Source organism: Sapajus apella, unplaced genomic scaffold, assembly GCF_009761245.1.
Source record: "Sapajus apella isolate SASKATOON/1434 unplaced genomic scaffold, GSC_monkey_1.0 scaffold35, whole genome shotgun sequence".
Classification (NCBI taxonomy): Eukaryota; Metazoa; Chordata; class Mammalia; order Primates; family Cebidae; genus Sapajus; species Sapajus apella.
The window spans coordinates 18,592,941-18,613,109 of NW_022436975.1; the positions used below are offsets into that span (position 1 = coordinate 18,592,941).

The following is a 20,169-nucleotide window of genomic DNA, read 5'->3' on the forward strand; positions in this document are numbered from 1 at the left end:
TCTCTTTCTTTCTTTTCTTTCTTTTTCTTTCTTTCTTTCTCTTTCTTTTTCTTTCTTTCTCTCTTTCTTTCTTTCCTCTTTCTTTTTCTTTCCTTCTTTCTTTCTCTTTCTTTCATTTTTCTTTCTCTCTTTCTTTTCTTTTCCCTTCCTTCCTTCCTTCCTTCCTTTCCTTCCTTCCCTCCCTCCCTCCTTCCCTTCCTTCCTTCCTTCCTTCCTTCTTTCCTTCCTTTCTTCCTTTCTTTCCTTCTTTCTTTCTTTCTTTCTTTCTTTCTTTCTTTCTTTCTTTCTTTCTTTCTTTCTTTCTTTCTTTCTTTCTTTCTTTCTTATCTTTCTTTCTTTCTCTTTCTTGCATTCGTCTTTTCTTCCTTTCTCTCTCTCTCTCTTTTTCTCTCCCTTCTCCCTCCCTTCTTTTCTTTTCTGACAGTCTCACTCTGTTGCCCAGGCTGGGGTACAGTGGTGGCATCTCAGCTTACTGCAATCTCCACCTCCCAGGCTCAAGTGATCCTCCTGTCTCAGCCTCCCAAATACCTGAGACTACAGGTGTGTGCCACTACACCAGGCTAATTTTTGCATTTTTTTTTTTCTAGAAACCAGATTTTGCCATGTTGCCCAGGCTGGTCTTGAACTCCTGGGCTCATGTGATTTGCCCACATTGATCTCCCAAAATGTTGGGATTACACACATGTAATCCCAGCAGCACCATGCCTGGCCCCTGCCCCATACTTCTTCCGTGTTAACTGGCTCACTTATTCATGTTCTCACTTGTTTGGGAAGCCTCTTCTTTGCCTATTTCTTTCATTTCTTCTCTCTCATATTCTCAATGAATAATTTTTAAGTATTTTACCTACCCCTTCTTCCTGATCTGGGACCTTCCTCACCCTCTCTCCTTTTTTTCCAGGACTTTTCCTTTGCAAATGCCACCCTAATTCCTAATCTTTAACCTCCTCCACTCACCTTGAAATCCTCTATTTCTACTTCCATGACTTCCCTCTTGGTTGTGTACACATTTACTTCAGTATGAACTCCTTTTTCCATCATAAGCAAACTCTTGTTTGTCCAGAATGCATTTCTAACTCCATTTTTACCTGCTTGCTAGGGAAGAAAATTTGCTCGCAAAATTTTATTGAACTGTGTCTAAGTTGCTCTGCCAACCTGGGATTCCCAAACTGAAAATCAATCCAGTGCCTCGCTAAGTGCTTTTCTGAATTAAAGGAAAGCATCAAATATCCAACCAGAATTCAACACAAAAGTTAACAGCTGTTGTATAAATAATCTCAGAGAGCCTCTGTTATCTGAGTGAAGCCTTCTTTATTGAACTGTATTTGAAACACACAACTTGGCATTAATCTCACAGCTGCAAGATTTCTAGGAGGGAGAAAATATAGTCTCTACAGGGTTACATCAGCTACAGAAGAAATAAAATCTATCTGTGATCTAAATTCTTCAGCTGGTCTGAAGTGATTGTAGGAATCGTTTTCAAAACTGCTTGGAAAGCATCAGTATATATTACCACCGGGACTGTGGGGTGACTTCACTGGCTTTCTTATTTATTTATTTTTTTACAGTCTGTGCATTTTGGCCTTGCTCACCTTTTGGAGATACAAGTCTCACTCTTAGAGACACTTTCTTTGCTTCTTTCCAACTGATGCTGAGCAGAAATAATACCTATTCAATTCTGGTAGAAAAACCAAAGAATTCAATGCACCAAGTGGGGTAAAAGTCTGCAATTACACTAGCGGGTTGACCCTTGGATAATGAGCACCCAGTTCACAATTATGTTGTACATGTAATTTGTTAGTTGCACACAGGTTTCCACCCTCCCTGTGAATTCTCTCTCTCTTTTGGCAAGTTTCCTCAACTTAGTTTGTATGGAAAATGCTTTCTATATGCTGGGCATTGCTCTAAACTAATGGATCCAGAAGTTTGTGGCACATGGGACTCACTTGAACAGTTTTTTGAGCTCTTAATCAGTTTCTAGGGAGGGAGCCAGGTATCATTATGTTGTAAAGATTCTCAGATGATCCCCAAATATAGCAAAGTTTGGAAATCATTGTTCTAAGTGATTTATCCATACGAACTCACTGAATGCTACACTGTGAGATATTGCTATTACTATACTTATTCATTCAATAAATATTTATTATCTTCAATATTTTGGGCATGTGCTGGGTAGGTATTGCAGATACTCCAATGAACAAGCCAAATAAATTGCTAGTTCTAATGAGCCTTCCACCATATTAGATTTTACAGATGGGATAACTGAAGCTAGAAATGTTACAAGGCTTCCTAAAGATCTCACTGATAGTAAGAAGTAGGGCTGGGATTTGGAGGCAGGTGACCTCAGAATCCACCCTCCTAGCCTCTGCACCTCCCTGCCTCTCTTCTGCTGTCCCAGTGTCCTTGCATAAGGTCACTCTTCAGTCTTGACTTCACTGGACTCTCTTTGGAACTTGACACTATTGGCCACTCCTTTCTTTTTCTATATGTTCTTCTGCTGCAGGTCCCATGACATCACTGTCTCCCTGTTTTCCTCCTATCTCTCTGGTTGTTCTTCCTTCTCTGCTACCTGGCTTCTGATAATGGCTTTCCAGAAGTTCTGCCTCAACCCTCTTTCCTTCTCATTCTTTATAATCTTATCTCTTTGCCCGGTTACCTTCCAAGTTAATACCGACGCATTTGTTTGGTCTCAGCCCAAATGCTGCTCCCCTGAAAGGCTTTTCCTAATTTCCTGAAACTAGATCTGGCTCTCCTGTTCTATATCCCCGCAAGGCTTGTTACTTTTTCTTAAAGCTCTTCTCAGAGTCTGTAATGATAAATTTGTATGTCTTTCCCCTCCACTAATCTGTAGCACTGGTGCCTTGTCCATTTTTGTTTTTATTTTTGCATCTCCATCAATTAGCACCATATGTGCCACCTTGTAGGAGCTCAGTAAATATGTCTCTCTCTCTCTCTTTTTTTTTTTTTTTAGACAGAGTGCAATGATGTGATCTTGGCTCACTACAACCTTTGCCTCCCGGGTTCAAGTGATTCTCCTGCCTCAATTTCCCGAGTATCTAGGATTACAATCGTACACCACCACACCCAGCTAATTTTTTTTATTATTAGTAGAGATGGTGTTTCACCATGTTGGCCAAGCTGGTCTCGAACTCTTGACCTCAGGTGATCCATCTGCCTCGGCCTCCCAAAATGCCGGGATTACAGGCATTAGCCACCATGCCCAGCCTAGTAAATATGTCGTAAGAGAATGAGCATTGTACATTCTATCATGGATTCAAGTACTGCCTTTATTAGTGTTTCTCAAAGTATGTTGTACAGATGTCTGGACCAGGTTAATTTGGGTTGTTCACTACAACTGCAGATTCCCAGGCTCCACGTGAGACCTACTGAATCAGAGTCTCTGACAATGGGGCACAGAAATCTTATTTCTTAAAAATGTTTCCCATGGACACAACCATCGGGTATTTATCCATATTTGATAGTCATCTTTGAACCCATATCATCGAATGACCTCACATGAAACTGGGTTTTCTGGTCTAATAAATTCTACTTCCTATACATTTACTTACTATTTTTCTTCTCATCTTTGAACCATCGCTATGCAGCTAGCTCTCACATAGCTTCCTTTCTTTCAGTCTCTTCCCTGAAACCCTCCTGTACTACTTTATGGCCCAACATACCTTCAGAGCAATTTTTTTTTTCCCAAATGTAAAATATAGTCGTGTCATTTCTTTGCCTAAAATGCTAAAGTAATTTTCACAAACCATGGTTCTCTGTCTCTCTCTCTGTCTCTCTCTCTCTCTCTGTCTCTCTCTTTTTTAAGACAGTCTTGCTCTGTCATCAGCCTGTAGTGCAGTGCCATGATCTTGGCTCACTGCAACCCTCACCTCTGGAGTTCAAATGATTCTCCTGCCTCAGCCTCCTGAGTAGCTGGGACTACAGGCATGCACCGCCATGCCCAGCTAATTTGTGTATTTTTAGTCGCGACAGCATTTCACCATGTTGGCCAGGATGGTCTTGATCTTCTAACCTTGTGATTCACCTGCCTCAGCCTCCCAAAGTGCTGGGATTACAGGCGTGAGCCACCATGCCTGGCCCAAACCATAGTTCTCTAACAAACAGAATGGTAGCACCAAGGGAGAGAGCATTTCAAGGTGGGAGTGGTCAACTAAATTTTTGCTTACTGAGATTCCAAATAAGATAAACTCTGAAAATAGCCCATTGGTTTCAGTAGACTGAGAGAAATGGAATCCAGATCATGAATTATGGAAAGCCCTGTGTGGCATGTAGATTTGTTGCCCATAGCTGGTTTGACCCCAGCTGAAGCAGTGGCAAAGCTGTCTTGGCTTTTGCTACTCAGAGTTATCAGACTATCCCAGGTCATAGGGATCGGTCAATCCCGTTCTCAGTGCTCACCCCATATGTTGCAGAGGATAACTCATCATCCTTAGAATCTTTATCCTTTTTCATTTGTCTTTCAAGAAACTGCTCGTGTACTGTCACTTTCTTTTAGTCCCTATTTATAGCTCCTTTCCTTCTCCCTGTCCTCTTAACATGGACATGCTCCAGAACTCAGTTCTTAATCATCTCTTATTTATTTTCACATGTATCCCCTTGATGATCTCATCTAGTCTCATAGCTGAAAAATACCACTGACATGCTGACAATTCCCATGTTCCCATATTTATATTCTAGCTCATAATTTTTTCCTAAACATCAAATTCCTAAATCCAACTCCCTATTTGAGAGGTCTACTTTGATGTCTAATAGTCATGATAACCTTAAAGTATCCCAAACAGAATGCACAGTTCTATCCTAACCTCTACTTTCAAACCTACTCTTTCTACAGAAGTCTCCATTTGAGTTGGCAACTTCTAATTGCTCGGACTAAAAAGAAATCATCCTTGACCACTCTTTCTCTGAGCACATTGAAACCATCAAAATATGCTTTTGACTCTCCTCCTCAAAGTGTCTCCAAACCCAATGATTTCTGACCACCTCTGCTGATACCACCCTGGTCCAAGTTGCCTTCGTGTCTCTCCTAGGTCACTGCAGGTACCTTCTTACTGTTTTTCCTACCTATATCATGGCTCTCTGAAGATTCCTCTCAGTACATTGGCGAGAGTGGTCCTTTAAAGATGCAAGTTCAATTGTGTCATTTCTCTGCATGGCTTTCCACTTAACTTATGATAAAACCCAAGATTCTTACAGGACCTTCAGGGTCCATGTGGTTTAGTTCCTAGTCACTTCTCTGACCTCATCTGTAATACATTCCTCCTGATCACTCTGTATTGGTATGATTGGCTGAATAATGTATCCCAAAGATGTTCATGTCCAAATCCCTGGGACTTGTGAATGTGACTTTATGTAACGAAAGGAATTTTTCAGATGATGTACTAGTCCATTCTCATATTGTTATAAAACAATAACTAAGACTGAGTAATTTATAAAGAAAAGAGGTTTAATTGGCTAGGTTCTGAAGGCTGTACAGAAAGCGTGATGCTGGCATCTACTTGACATCCAGGGAGGCTTCAGGCAACTTACAATCATGGCAGAAGGTGAAAGGGAAGTAGGCATGTCTTATATGGCTGGAGCAGGAGCAAGAGTGAGAAGGGGGAGATGCCATACACTTTTAAACAACCAGATCTCATGAGAACTCATTATGTGATGTTGACATCAAGGTGAATGGTGTTAAACCATGAGAACTGTCCCCATGATCCAATCACCTTCCATCAGGCCCCATCTCCAACACTGCGGATTACAGTTAGACATGAGATTCCAGCAGGGACACAGATCCAACCCATACCAGATGGGATTAAGTTACAGATTTTGAGTAGAGAGATCATTCTGAATTATTTGAGTGGACATCTTACTAAGTTTGGACTGCTATAATCCAATCCTATAGACAGGGTGGCTTAAACAACAGAAATTAATTTCTTTTAGTTCTGATGGCTGGGAAGTCCAAGATCAAGGTGCCAGCAGATTTGATCTTTGGTAAAGACACCACTCCTGGTGTGCAGATGACTGTGTTTTTTTGTTCTGTTCTCATATGGCAGAAAAGTAAAGATTACCTCTCTTGTTTCTTTTTATAAGGGCACTAATCCCATTCAAGAGGGCTTTACTCTCATCACTTAGTTGTCCTCAAAGTTTCCACCTTTACTGTAACATTGGGGAATTTAAGAGTCAACATATGTATTCTGGGGGTGGGGGAGACACAAGCATTCAGTTTATTTTATTTATTTATTTATTATTTATGTTGAGACAGAGTCTCGCTCTGTTGCCCAGGCTGGAGTGCACTGGCATGATCTTGACTTACCACAACCTCTGCCTCTCAGGTTCAAGCGATTTTCCTGCCTTACCCTCCAGAGTAGCTGGAACTACAGGTGCATGCCACCATGCCTGGGTAATTGTTGTATTTTTAGTAGAGACAGGGTTTCACTATGTTGGCCAGGCTGGACTTGAATTCCTGACCTTGTGATCCATCCATCTCGGCCTCTCAAAGTGCTGGTGTTATAAGCATGAGCCACCACCATGCCCTGCCAAACATTCAGTTTATAATAGCGGGCCTGAAGTACTCACAAGTCTCCTTATAAGAGGGATGCAGGAGTATCAGATTGTGTAGAAAGAGATGTGACAATGGAAGCAAGAGATTGGAAAGTGACTTGGTAAAGTTACTAACTTGGCAAACCTCATTTTTATCATCTACAACATGGCAAGTATAGTACCCATATCATAGAGTCATTCGGAAGGTAAAGTGCCTTGTGTATTTGTGTTTTGAATCAAAACATAAAAGTTTCTATTTAAATTCATAAATTTCATCTTATTTATTTTGGGCCCTTTTTTTTCTCAGTCTGGGGAAAAAAGGCAAAATCTATTAAAATCTTTATTCTAAAATTCAAGGGATATTTATGTTTGTTTCTAGGTGTTCATTGAGGTCATTGACAACATTATAAGAAATAGCAAGACCAGATACAAAAACCCAGAGACCTCCTTCCAGGTGAATTCTTATCCATATTTGACATTATTCAGCCATCTACAAATCCAGTTACATTGGGCATGCAATATGGCCTTGGCTCATATAGTATATTTACCCTTGGATCATGGAGAAAAGCTTTTAAACTGTTTTGCTAAAATCCTGGTATGTGATATCTATGACAACTCCTTAAACTGATGGTTAGTTGGTCAATTCCTTTCCTTAGTGAACCCACTTGGAGCCTATGGGATGTCTTGAGCACCTCTTTCTTTCCTAAGTATTAGCAAGCCATAAAGCATTTTAGAATTTACATATATATTATACATATATGTATAATATATATGTATGAAGTTCATTCTTTGGTATTTTCTACAGATTATCTTTTGGAAGAGAGGGACATTTTCCCCCGAGTCTTAATATTTTTTTCATTTCTCTGATTTCTTATGGGGAATCTATTTGGGTCCCTGATTGCATCTGCACATTCCTTTTGTATCCTGAGATATAATGCATCTTGGTCTGAAAGTTTGATATCATCTACTGTGACCAAGTACTTTACTTTCCTCTGTATCTTGGGATTCAGTTCCCTCTTAACAATGTTAGCCCTTTCTATACAGTTTGAAGATCATTTCAGAAGTTGTTAACATTGCCAGATGGTTTTGTACTTTCAATTGTTTTTAAGGCATCACTTTCTATACAAAACTGGAAGTATTGTTTGGCAATGTGATTACCAGATTCAATTTCACTTAGACAAATTTTGTGTTTTCCCTGTGAATTGTATATATATTTTTCATTAGGGTTCATACATTTACATTTTTCTCCATTGACTTAATTTAAAAAACACAATGTGGAAATCTTCATTTCACTTAACGTTTTGAATCATTCCTATGATAACAATCCCAATTGGGATTGTTAGTATATAACACTGGAGCCTAAATTAGTTCTTGTATTTTAAGATATTCGTTTTCTTAGTAAGTGAAAATGTAAAATGTGTACCTGGCACAATTTCCCATGGGAAAAAACTCACTGAAATGTGTTAATGCCCCCTTTTTTCAGCTCCAGAAATAGCTGCTATGTGCTCTTTCATCTTGTGTGTGAAATACCAGACCTTCCCCTGATGTCATCTCCAAGGACATCAACTCTGTCTATTGAACTAATTTTATAATAAGACTGCTTAATATTTTACTAAACAAGGGAACAATAGAGAAACAAGGACAGAAAGTGAGAAATTCTCATTAATCAGTTCACTCCGAAATTAGTGTTAAGAAGCCATATTTGTCATATTTTATTTTGTATTACCAGTAAATGGTAGGCATTATTTTCCTATTTTTTGCGTATATAGAGATACTCAGCTATACAAGAGTAACTAGGTGGGCATCTTTCACTCTATGGAAGAAAAACTTCTAGAAAATGAACTCTTAAAAAAATACTGATTTACATGATCAATTTTAAAATGTTACCACTGGGATCTACATTTCTGTCTTGTCCTTCTGACTGGGGAGGGTAAAGTGGGGGTATCTTGAGTAGTAACGGTTGTAGTTATTAGCCCTGAGCATCTTCTCTTGGGTCAGGGACTGGACAAAGCACAGGGTGCCATCACATTCAGTCTTTGTTGCAGCACCATAAAGAAGGTACTATATTTATCATCATTTTGTAGAAGCAGCAGCATATGATCAGAGAGGTTAATAGAATTGCCCAGCTCAGACAGTTATCAAATGATAAAGTCTGAATTTTAAAAGAAGTGTCTGACTGCAGATGCCTGCTCTTAAGTGTTATGTAAAACATTTTTCTGACTTTTGCTACCATGAAAGACATCCCTAGAACTTCATTTCCCCAGCAGGTGGTGATTCCTGTGTTTGTCCTGGGAGTCTCTAAAATGTACCCCATGGGTGCTCATTCATAATTCTACCATTAGCCCTGGGAAACTTCCATTTCTCCACTTTTACTCAATTTTATCTGAGTGATGACTGTTGCCAAGGTCTACCTCATCTTCAGAATCTTCTGAAGAAGCTTCTTCCCAGCTCCCTCTTCTGGAGGGTGGATGAAAGCATGCCATAGGGGTTGTCTCCTAACATCTCCCCAAGATACAAACTGTCTGTCCTGCCTGATGGTGCTGCCCTCTCCACCCGGAGTTATGAGGGTTCTGGGCTCTATCACCACCTATACAGGTGATGTGCTTTGGCTATGTCCCCACCCAAATCTCATCTTGAATTGTACCTCCCATAATTCCTATGTGTCATGGGAGGAACCTGCTGGGAGATAACTGAATCATGGAGGCAGTCTTTCCCATGCTATTCTTGTGACAGTGAATAAGGCTCATGAGATCTGATAGTTTTATAAAGGGAAGTTCCTTTATACAAGGTCTTCTTGCCTGATGCCATATAGACATGCCTTGCTTCCCCTTTGCCTTCTGCCATGATTATGAGGCCTCCACAGTCATGTGGAACTGTGAGCCAATTAAACCTCTTTCTTTTATGAATTACCGAGTCTCAGTTAGGTCTTTATTAGCAGCGTGAGAATGAACTAATATAGCGGGAAAAGGGAATGGCTGTTTCATGAGAGCAGCAAGTATGCTGGATCCGTCAGGGGCCAGACCTTCTAGTCTCTTCCTTTGTCCCCATGCCTGCCAGAAAATGCAAAAATACTTCATGTGATTTTTTTTTTTAACTTAGAGTGGAATGCCTTTTCTCCCTCCAATTCTCCTTTACTTGGTAAGGTCTTCTTCATTGTTTAAGACCCAAGACAGGGACCACTGTGTTTCAGAACATTTCCACAATGATTTTCCCAACTTATAGGGGTTGGGTGCCCTTCACTGTGCTTCCATAATGACTTTTCCTTGCCTCTAATGCTGCTCTGACACAGTGTATTCTGAATATTGTGTGTGTGTGTGTGTGTGTGTGTGTATATATATATATATATATAGCTGTTTACCTCACTAGACAATTGAATGCATTATACAATCTAAGCACAGATTGTTATCCATCTTTGTGTCCTAGCACAGTGCCAAACATGTAGCACTAGGTCAATAAGTATTAAATAATAAATCACTCCTATATTTCTAGCTAGAATAACTGGAGGATTAATGACAAAACAAGTCTTTAAGTTTCCCTTGACCTTGTCCAAGTTCCTGCCTTTATTTTTTCTTATCTGGACTCCTGAAACAACCTCCCTTTTTTTTAAAATCATGGTTAAGTGCATATAATTTTAATTTACTATTTTAGCTATTTTTAAGTGTACAAAGTTTTTCAACTCTTAACCTGTGCTCCTGACTTCAGAAAGTCCTCCTCAAAGCCACCTTTCATTTGGTCACTTAAGTGAACGAAAACCATGTCACCCTGCTATTTAAAATCCTTCACTGACTCCTCTTTACCTATTGAACATCATTAAGTCAATACTTTCAAAAATGTCATTTCAAGTCCATGTTTGCAACTCCTCAAACCCAGGCAAGTGTATGACAATAGGCTTGCAGGAAGTTTGCGTGGGACTGCCGTGAATAATTATTACTGTTTACAGGTCATTTTGACTGGGATGTCTAGTCATGAGATTAAGTCCAGTCTGTCCCAAATGAGCACAGCATCTCCCAACAAGTTGAATTCTCTTCCCAGCTTCTTCCATGTTCTGTTTTTCTAGGTTAGAAAACTGAAAGTCATTTTTGATTCTCCTATGCCATTATCTTCTAATAACCTGGCTCTCAAGCTCTCAAGTCGTGTTTCTTCTCCCTTTGAAATAATTTTTACAGCTTACTTCTAATCTCTGCCACTTTGTAGCTTTGTTATCTTGAGTGAGTTACTTAACCCCTTGGTACCTAAGCTTCCTCATGTTTAGAATGAGATAAAAAAAATATGTTTTTTTTTTTCTTGGAAATCTCCCTTTATCTTCTAGGCAGGGGTTGTTGTGAAAATGAGTTAATACATTTAAGACACTTGGCCGGGTGCAGTGCCTCACACCAGTAATTCCAGCACTTTTGGAGGCCGAGGTGGGTAGATCACAAGGTCAGGAGATTGAGACCATCCTGGCCAACATGGTGGAACCCTGTCTCTACTAAAATACAAAGAATTAGCTGGGCATGGTGGTGCACGCCTATAGTCCCAGCTATTTGGGAGGCTGAGGCAGGGAAATTGCTTGAACCCAGGAGCTGGAGGTTGCAGTGAGCCAAGATCACACCACTGCACTCCAGCCTGGTGACAAAGCAAGACTCTACATCAATAATAATAATAAAAAAGACACTTAAAACAGTACCTGGCATTTATTGAGTGCTGAATAAATGTTAGACATGATTGTTACTATTATTACTTCCAATATCATTACATCAATATGCAATTATTATGATGTTCTCCAAGCTATCTCCTTATCCATCACCTATTTTTCTTGAATGAACCTTCTAATCATTCTTCTAAAGCCACTTGAATCACATTTTTCTGCTGAGGAATGTGTAAGGACTTCATGCTACTTATTTAATTGAGCCTCACATTTCTACCTCATTTTTCCCATATCATGGCCTTTCCTTTCCTTTCATTCATTCATGCAACAAATATGAGCCAAGCTCTGTGCTAAGCAGTAGTGATATGATGATGGATGAGACATTGTTTCTGCCCTGAGGGAAATTACAATCCTTGTATCAGACAGCTACAGGGTAGTGTGCTGATGGAAGCACACAAAGCTTCATGGAAGCCACAGGAGGAACATCTAGCCCAACCTGAACTCAAGACATAGAAAGGAATTGGGTAAACCAAGACAACAGGTGGGTGAGCTGGCAGATGGGAGGTTGAGCAGTGATTCAGAGAAGAGCATGCCAGGTAGGAGGAACAGCTTATACACTGAGAAGTACAAACACATAAGTACTTTATGTAAAAGCATAGGATTGTGTGAGAAACATGGTGCACTCAGAGAATGTCAAATAAACCAGTGGCTGGGGGTGGGGGTGGGGGCGGGAGGAGGATGCAGGGTAGAGAAGGGCAAGAGATGAGGCTGCAGAGGTGATTGAAAACTACATTATAATAAGCCTCATGTTGTGCTTTCTCCAGAGTCAGGAGGAGAGTCATGGAGCAGTTCTAACCAGAGGAGTTAGTTTCATGGTCAATTTGATATTAGGAGGGTCATTCTATAGAGGAAGAGCCAGCTAAGAGTGGAGGCAAGAAGAGACATTAGGAAGTTGTTACAGGAAAAGAGGTGAGCCCTGATGAGTTCTTGAGTCAAGGTGCAGGCTGTGGGGTTGAGGAGAAGTGGAGAGATTTGAGTTTTGACCTAATGAGAGCTGTAGCTCTGAATGGATTAGTGGGAGATGTGGAAAGACTATTGAAAGCAGCAAGAGTAGCCTCTGTCAGTCTCACTTTGGAGTAAACCCACGCCTCTTCAATATTCTTTTCTCTGTGACTCTCACCCGTTGAGCCTATGGCCCAGTCAAAGTGTTCCCATTCTTTAAGTCTCTCCACCTTCACAAAATGTGCCAAGACCTATATAAAGTCATTCTGCACTGAGTTCTGCTTTCTTTCATTTCCATCACCCACATCCCATAATTTAGCTCTTAATTATATCTTATCCATTTGTTATTTGATAGATTTGTATTAAAATTGTCTTTCCAGTTATATTACAAGATTGTTAAGGGTAGGAGCCACATCTTAATCTTCTTATGATTGTCAAGGGCAACACATCATTGGATGTGCCAGGCCAGCTCTTTTCAAATCCACTTTCTCTTCTCTGACATTCATGAAAGGTGATGTTCACGTATCCCTCAAGCAAAATCTGAGTGTCACTGTAACTCCCCCCATTATATCCCACTAAGAAAGCAAATCAGAATGATTGCATGAATTTTAGAGATAATTTAAAACATGATCAAATTTACAAAGAGGAAAGTAAAATCATGCACTAACTTCAGTAGATTAGTAATGGTACTATTGATGGTAACAAATTACCTCTTTGCAGGTGTGCAGTGATGCCAGTGTTGAATGCTGCAGGCAGATAGTAAGTTCCTGAGGGCAAGGATCACATCTTCCTCATGATTATACACCCAGCACAGCACACACCTGCCAGAGAAGTAACTAGAGGGTCAGAGCTCAGCAATAATAACTATGGTGGAGGCGCATGTGAAGAAACATGGTATATGTGCTGCTCTGTTGTATTCAAGGTCTCATGAAAACAAAACAAAACACACATCTTTTTTAACCTTTAAACAATATTTCTAGAAAATGTGACATTTATGGGAATCTGAGGTTGTAGCTAGCAGAATTTATATCTTATGAATTTATTTCAAGTGGGGGAGAATTTTCCTCACCAGGAGTAAGACAGTGGTGAGGACTATATGATGATTACTGTGTCTATAAGGGGCAACCATGTTTCTATGATGTCTTAGAGAGAGGGAGACAAACCAGCTTTTTCTGGTGTAAAAGAAAAATAGTCTGAAATGGAGAGCATAGGGAAAGAGACTCACGGTCCATTCTGAGCTTATCAAGACTTAGATTTCAGTGATGATTTTTTATATAGTTGGAATATGTTCAGCAGTTTTATAGGAAGAAATGCTCTTGGGCTATTTTGCCTGTCCTTGTACACATGAATGCAACTAGTAACCTATCTGTGACACCAACAGATTGAGCAAAGAGGCAATCTGAAAGGATGCCTAAGAGGAAAATGTCTAACACCAGCTCGATGGAGAGAGGGCGGGCAGACTGTTTCAGAAGCCCTGATTAGGAGATCTGTAAAACAAAGAGAATGTCAGTTATTGGCTTCTGGCATGCAGGTCACACAGATCAGACCTTCCCAGGAAATGCTATAAGCTCCTGCCTGAACACCTCTAAGGATGGGGAGCTCAGTTTCTGAGAAGTTAATAGCAGGTAGTTAAAGTCATGGAGCTTAACCACCCACAGTGGTTTTCTGGTCTAAAATATCTTAAGAGGACCAAGGATATTTTAAGATGCTGCTATTTTAATGACAAATTATACTTAAATACATATAACAGAAAAAATGGTACGATATACTGAAAAAGGATAAGATCCTGTTGCCTCTGACCTTGAAGAATGTTGGGGAGGTGGGGTCTGCTTAGTGGTAATTAACAAGAGTTGAAGTTAGATGGGATAAATGTTCTCAAAGTATCTAGGTGTTTGTATTTTTCAATGCCCTATTTGGTAATACACCTAATTTTCACATACATTCTTCCATTTATTTCATTCACAACCATCTTTAGAGATATTGCTGTTATTTACATATTTTACACAGGAGGAAATTGAAGCCCAGAGAGTTAAGTGATTTGCCTAGAGTCTCTTGGGGGAAGAGATTGAGTTGAGAAGAGCTCTCTGGACTCTGGACATTCCAGCGAGGAAAGGGTGGATCTCTGTCATGTTCAATATACAGTTGGCATTTAGTAAATATTAGGCAAGCTAAGATGAGGGGGTTCCATCTAGACTTATCTGTACAGCATGACTTCTTACTTGTATTCTACTGTGTATCAGTACTTGGAAGCGATAGTGAGGAACCTAGGAATTGGAGATAGAAGAAATGATGGTTTTTTTCAGCCATGTGTTGGTGTGAGCCATGTGTTGGCATGATCAGGAAACAGTTTGTGATTATGTGGCAGAACAGAAGAGTTGGAAATTTCCCAAACTCTAACCAAGGCAATCTAGAAATAATCTCGAAGAGGCCAGGCAAAAATGTGAGTTTAATTTAGCAAGAAGAAATGTAATTGATTTTATTATACCTGATTTGGAGAAAGACTATGTGAATGGGTCAGTTTTCAGGGCATTTTAAACTTAGTGGTTAGAACCATTTCATTATAATTGGTTTCATTTGCAACCTTATGTATGATTTTATGCATTTAAAAGTATTATTCTAAGCAGGGATTTATGGGCTTTGCCAAACTGCCAAAGAGGTAGGTGGCAAACAAAGTTAATAATTCCAGGCTCTATAACATAAAAAAGGACCTCAAAAGGCCAGAACTTGGTGGCCATGCTCATCCAAGCCCTGCTTAGAAAAAAGGGCGCCCCCCAGTGCCAGTGTGAGTCCAGTGTAGGCCTGGTAGAGTCCTGCCCATTGTGGAGATGGCTGTGATGAGACGACAGATGTCACAAAACATAAAAGTATGATGTACCATGGTTCCTTCAATCTGTTCAAACTAAGGAACTGCCTGGAATATGGTTTTCTATGTACCTATCATTTGGAGATTGTGCTCAGGAGGATGTAAATGTCTACCCCCTGCTGGTTACATTGCCAATGTGAGTTAATAAGTTGACATTCTAGTTTCTGTACATCCATCTATGTGAGTCTGCAAAACTGAGGATGAGATCTTGTGCTGTTGGGGAATTAATCAGAATTTACTGCCGTTTTGGAAGTGATCAGTCAACCAGCCAGCCTTCTGAGTGAGGAGAACTGCCTCCACTGCAAGCCCCAATGCAATTTCTATGAAGAAATTGGTGGAAGTTATCTTTTGCTGCTCTTAATAATAAGATATATGTTAACATTTATAATAGAAAGAGATTACTCTTTGTCCTTTCATTGGTTTCCAGGTGGAAGATTCTATGCAACCACAAACCCAAGACATTGCTGTTTCATGGCTACATCTACCTAGATGTCGGACCAGGTGCTTTGACAACCCAATGTACGAAGCAGTGACCAGCATCACACAGTCCAATAGGTATGCAGGGTCATCCATAAACAATTGGACACATTTCTGGTACTAAGGGAGCCCACAGTGTAGTTGTGTTGCTATAAATATCATAGTGTTATGCCCAGTAGGAATTAAAATCTGTAATAGTTCATGTTTGTTTCAAATTACTCGCAACAATTTCCCCAAATTGTGACCAATTTTGTCCTGGTAGAGTTTCTGGCACATGGGAGGCACTTGGCTGGTTTGGCAGAACTGTAGCATGGTGCTTGCTACTTTATTTCTCCAAGCCCTCTACTCACCCACTGTCCTATGTGTGCCAAAAGAATGTTCCTGATGGGAATGACTTTCACGTGTACAAATGTGGCTTCAACACAAAGCCTTCTGTGTTTATTTTAGTTTTTCTCAGTTGCAAGGCACAGAGATGTGCACATGGGACCTAAGTGAGGGGAGTTTTTATCAGGATACGTAGGGAAACAATTTCACAGCAAGGCACTAAAGAGGTGAAATGTCATTCACAGCTGTTCAGGGTGCTGCAGTAACTGCATCAGAATTGGGCATCCACAGCTCTCTGCCCTCTTTTCTGTTTACAGAACTATTTGGAGCCTCAGCTTCTATGGCAGTGCTTCATGCCAAGCTACAGCTTCTCTACCACTTCCCACTACCTTCTTCACAACTGTTCTTTGCATCACGGCTTGTGCCTACTCCTGGGTGCTTCTGCTACCCGGCTTCTGCCTCCACTGAGGTTTCCCTAGAGAATATTTAATTGCATGGGGTTGACACTCCCAGTGCAGAGTGCCTCTGAGAGATTCTCAGGCTAAACCATCTCGTAGGCTGCTGATCGCAGTCACTGATTCAGACTCCAGGCCCTGATCCCATTTTCTTGTGGCCAAGATAATGAAGTCATATAAGACAAAATATGAAACTGATGGGCAAGAAAGTACTGCTGGCTGCTTGGAGGCTGGTAGCGGTGGGCGAGGGAGGCACGTGTCATTTGGAGCCTGATCATTGCAGTCAACAAGCTTCAGTGTTGCCCCAAGACCAAAACTTGACCATATCTGATTCCATTCCAGAAAGCAATATGCAGCCGAGGACAAGCACATTTAGGCATGATTATTGAGAAACCGTGTCCTTAATTATAGACTGCATGCTGATAATTTATTGCACCATATGTTCCAAAGCCAGAACTAAAGCTGTCGGTTTCCACTTTCATTCAGATGTGGCTCACACTTAATGCTTCCCATGGGACCTGCTGCCTGGTGTGTAGGTGGTGATGGCTCCCTCAAACCCTTTGGATTGTATAGTTTCATTTGCCTCTGTAATTACCTATTTTGGGCCTGATAGAGGAACTGAAAAATAAAAAAAAAAATTGTTCAGCTGTAAAGTCCATGTGTGATGGTTTTCTTGTAAGAGTTTCAGTGAAGGTAATAATAATGATAATAAAAATAATATTTTAGCCTTTCAGAATATGTGGAATCTTTTTGCAAAAGTATTGGTTTCCTGTTTACAGCTTTTCTTTCACCTTTCAGGGACAGAGTCTCTTTCAAGTCTCTTTAGGGTTCAAATCCTGCAGGAATTGTTTGCTGCACTGAGGAGTGACCAGGCTCCTCCCAGTCTTCTCATTTAAGACTCACCTTTGGCAGCACACTGTACAAAATCTCATGACATTGTGCCCTGGCAATGAGAGATAAAGTACATTTCTCATCTTCACTAGATAGAGTGAGACGGTTGCTCAGGGCCTAAGTGAGGATCAGCATTTCATATAGGGTTGGTGACAGGATGGAACTGTCCACGCTTCAGGGTCCTCTAACCTTAGCCAGTTCGTGTCAAACCAACTCAGAGCTCTGAAGAACATCAGGCTGCTAAGAGACACATTAATTAATTCATATGGATTCAACTGAGGCTGTTACTGCACACAATCTTTCAAAAGTGATCTCCAGAAAACATCTGTGTTTGGGGTCGTAGCCAACTCTTAGAGGTCAAAGCAGGATATTATATATTATGACTGGCGGGAAAACGGGTGATATGGCTTAGTTTTAGTTCTCGACATCCCCAAGCCTTACTAAAATGTATGTTATTGGTGAGCATGATTATTATTCTCTGTTCTCTCAAGGGCTTTGTCATGCCTGGTTCCAGAAAAGCCTCCCTCTTCAACCTTTTTTTTTTTTTTTTTTTTTTTTGAGGCTGGGTCTCACCCTATCACCCAGGCTGGAATGCAGTGGTATGATCATGACTCACTGCAGCCTCTACCTCTCTAGGCTCCGGTAATCCTTCCACTTCAGCTTTCTGAAGAGCTGGGACTACAGGCACATGCCACCACACTCAGCTAATTTTTGATATTTTTGTAGAGATGTAGCCTCACTACACTGCCCAGGCTGGTCTCTAACTCCTGAGCTCAAGTGATTTGACCACCTCAGCCCCCCAAAGTGCTGGGATTACAGGTGTAAGCTTCTACACCTGGCCTATCTTTCTCCCCTTCTTCCCTCAGGCCTACCAGTAGTAATGGTTTCCAGATATAGATGGCCCTTGAGTGTGCTTCATCACCCCTGTTGATTCCCTTAACCCTATCTACACCAATGCAAACAATTTCTTCACCAAGAGGATCTCCTTAAAAACCCCAGCTGAGGATGCCGTCTGTTTTATTTCAGAACTTCAAGGCATCTATTTGTAGACATCTTCATAGACAGATAGTTGCATTTCCAAGGTAGATAATTTCCTTTCTATTTCTGAGATTTATCGATATGGTAGCTTCTATGGACTGAATATTTGTGATCCCCCAAATTTGTATGTTGTGAATCACCAAGGGGATGCTATCAGGAGATGGGGCCTTTAGGAGGTGATAGGAATTAAAGGGATGAATGGGATTAGTGCCCTCATAAAAGAGGCCCTAGAGAGCTTCCTTGCCCCTTCTACGACATGAAGATACAGCAAGAAGATGCCATCTATGAACCAGAAAGCCAGTCTTTACCAGACGCCGAATGTGCTGGCACTTTGATTTTGGACTTACCAGCCTCAAGAATGCTAAGAGAATAAGTGTGTGTTATCTAAGCTACCAACTCTGCAGTAATTAGTTATAACATCATAGGAAACCAGTATAGAATTCTTGGATAACTTCTGATGGGACAATGTTGGGAGGCAGGTATCATTAAAGAGACATGATTGTTATTTTGAGACAGGGGTCTCACTCTGTCACCCAGGATGGAATGAGGTGGCACCATTATAGTTCACTGTAACCTCAAACTCCTGGGCTCAAGCAATCTTCCTGCCTCAGCCTCCCAAGTAGCTAAGACTACAAGTGTGTGCCACCATGCCTGGCTACACTTTATTTTTGGTAGAGATGGGGGTCTTGCTATGTTGCCCAGGCTGGTCTCAAACTCCTAGCCTCAAGTAATGCTCCCATTTTGGCCTCCCAAAATGTTGGGATTACAAGTGTGAGCCACTGCGCCTGGCCTAGAGATATTTCAACTCTTCCTAAACACCGCTGCTGAATGACTTCCCCCTAAAAACACACTATTGATCGTAAACTTAACCCTGCTCAAAATCCTCTGTAGGTTTTTTTCTGATTACTTTAAAAAGGCCTAATTAGCTTCCTCCAAATTCTGGCCATGACCTCTCTTTCGGGCCTATCACATACTATGGAAGACATAGCTCTTCCTTGTGCCTCCCATGTACAAGCCCACCTCTGGGCCTTCAGTCACTTCCCTCCTTCAGGCTTGTTCCCTCCCTCTCAATGCTCCAGGCCTCTTGTGTCCACTATGTCTTAACCTAATGTCACTTCGTCAATAACCCTTTTTCAATTTCATAAGCAAAAGTTATCTTCTCTCTACTCTGAATACCCAAAATCCTTCATGGTTACTCTCTCCTGACCCCTATTCTATTCCATCTTTCCTTATAATTGTACATCATGGTGAAATGCACGCAATCTGAAGCCAGGTCTCCCGAATTTGAGCTCTTACATGAATATTTGTGGGCAATCTTGAGAAAGTTACATCATTTTTCTGTGCTTTGGTTTCATCTGAAAAAAGAAATGGAGACTATAGTAGACGAACTATTCTGATTTTTATGAACTAAATGAACTAAATACTAGTTGGATTCATCCTCAAACAGCTGTCCTTACTATCATTGTCTTATCTGGTCTTTTACAGAAACATTCCAATGCCTTCATTTTCTTGGCTTTGCCTTCCGTACAGCTGCAAGAATGATTGCCTGTGATCATCATGCTTAAATCTTGGTCAACTCTGCCTAAAAGTTCCAGAATGGCTCCCTGTATTGATCCATTCTCATTCTGTTAATAAGACATATCCAAGAGTGGGTAATTTATAAAGAACAGAAGTTTAATTGAATCACAGTTCTGCAGGGGTGGGGAGGCCTCAGGAAACTTAAAGTTATGGCAGAAGGGGAAGCAAACATCCTTTTTCACACAGCTGCAGCAAGGAGAAGAATGAGTGCCCAGCGAAGGGGGAAGCCCATTATAAAACCATCAGATCTCATGAGAACTAACTCACTATCCCGAGATCAGGATGAGTGAAACCATGCCCATGGTTCAATTATCCCCACCTGGTGCCTCCCACGACAGGAAGGGATTATGGGAACTACAATTCAGGATGAGATT

General features: G+C 40.8%; 1 long non-coding RNA gene across 1 annotated transcript; it reads left to right on the forward strand.

Annotated features, from left to right (window-relative positions):
- The first annotated feature begins 5,395 nt into the window (after positions 1-5,395).
- LOC116563396 lies at positions 5,396-19,939 on the forward strand. The gene is made up of 3 exons (XR_004274383.1): positions 5,396-5,493; positions 6,626-6,627; positions 19,915-19,939. It is a non-coding gene; the product is annotated as an uncharacterized LOC116563396 (long non-coding RNA).
- Positions 19,940-20,169: the final 230 nt, after the last annotated feature.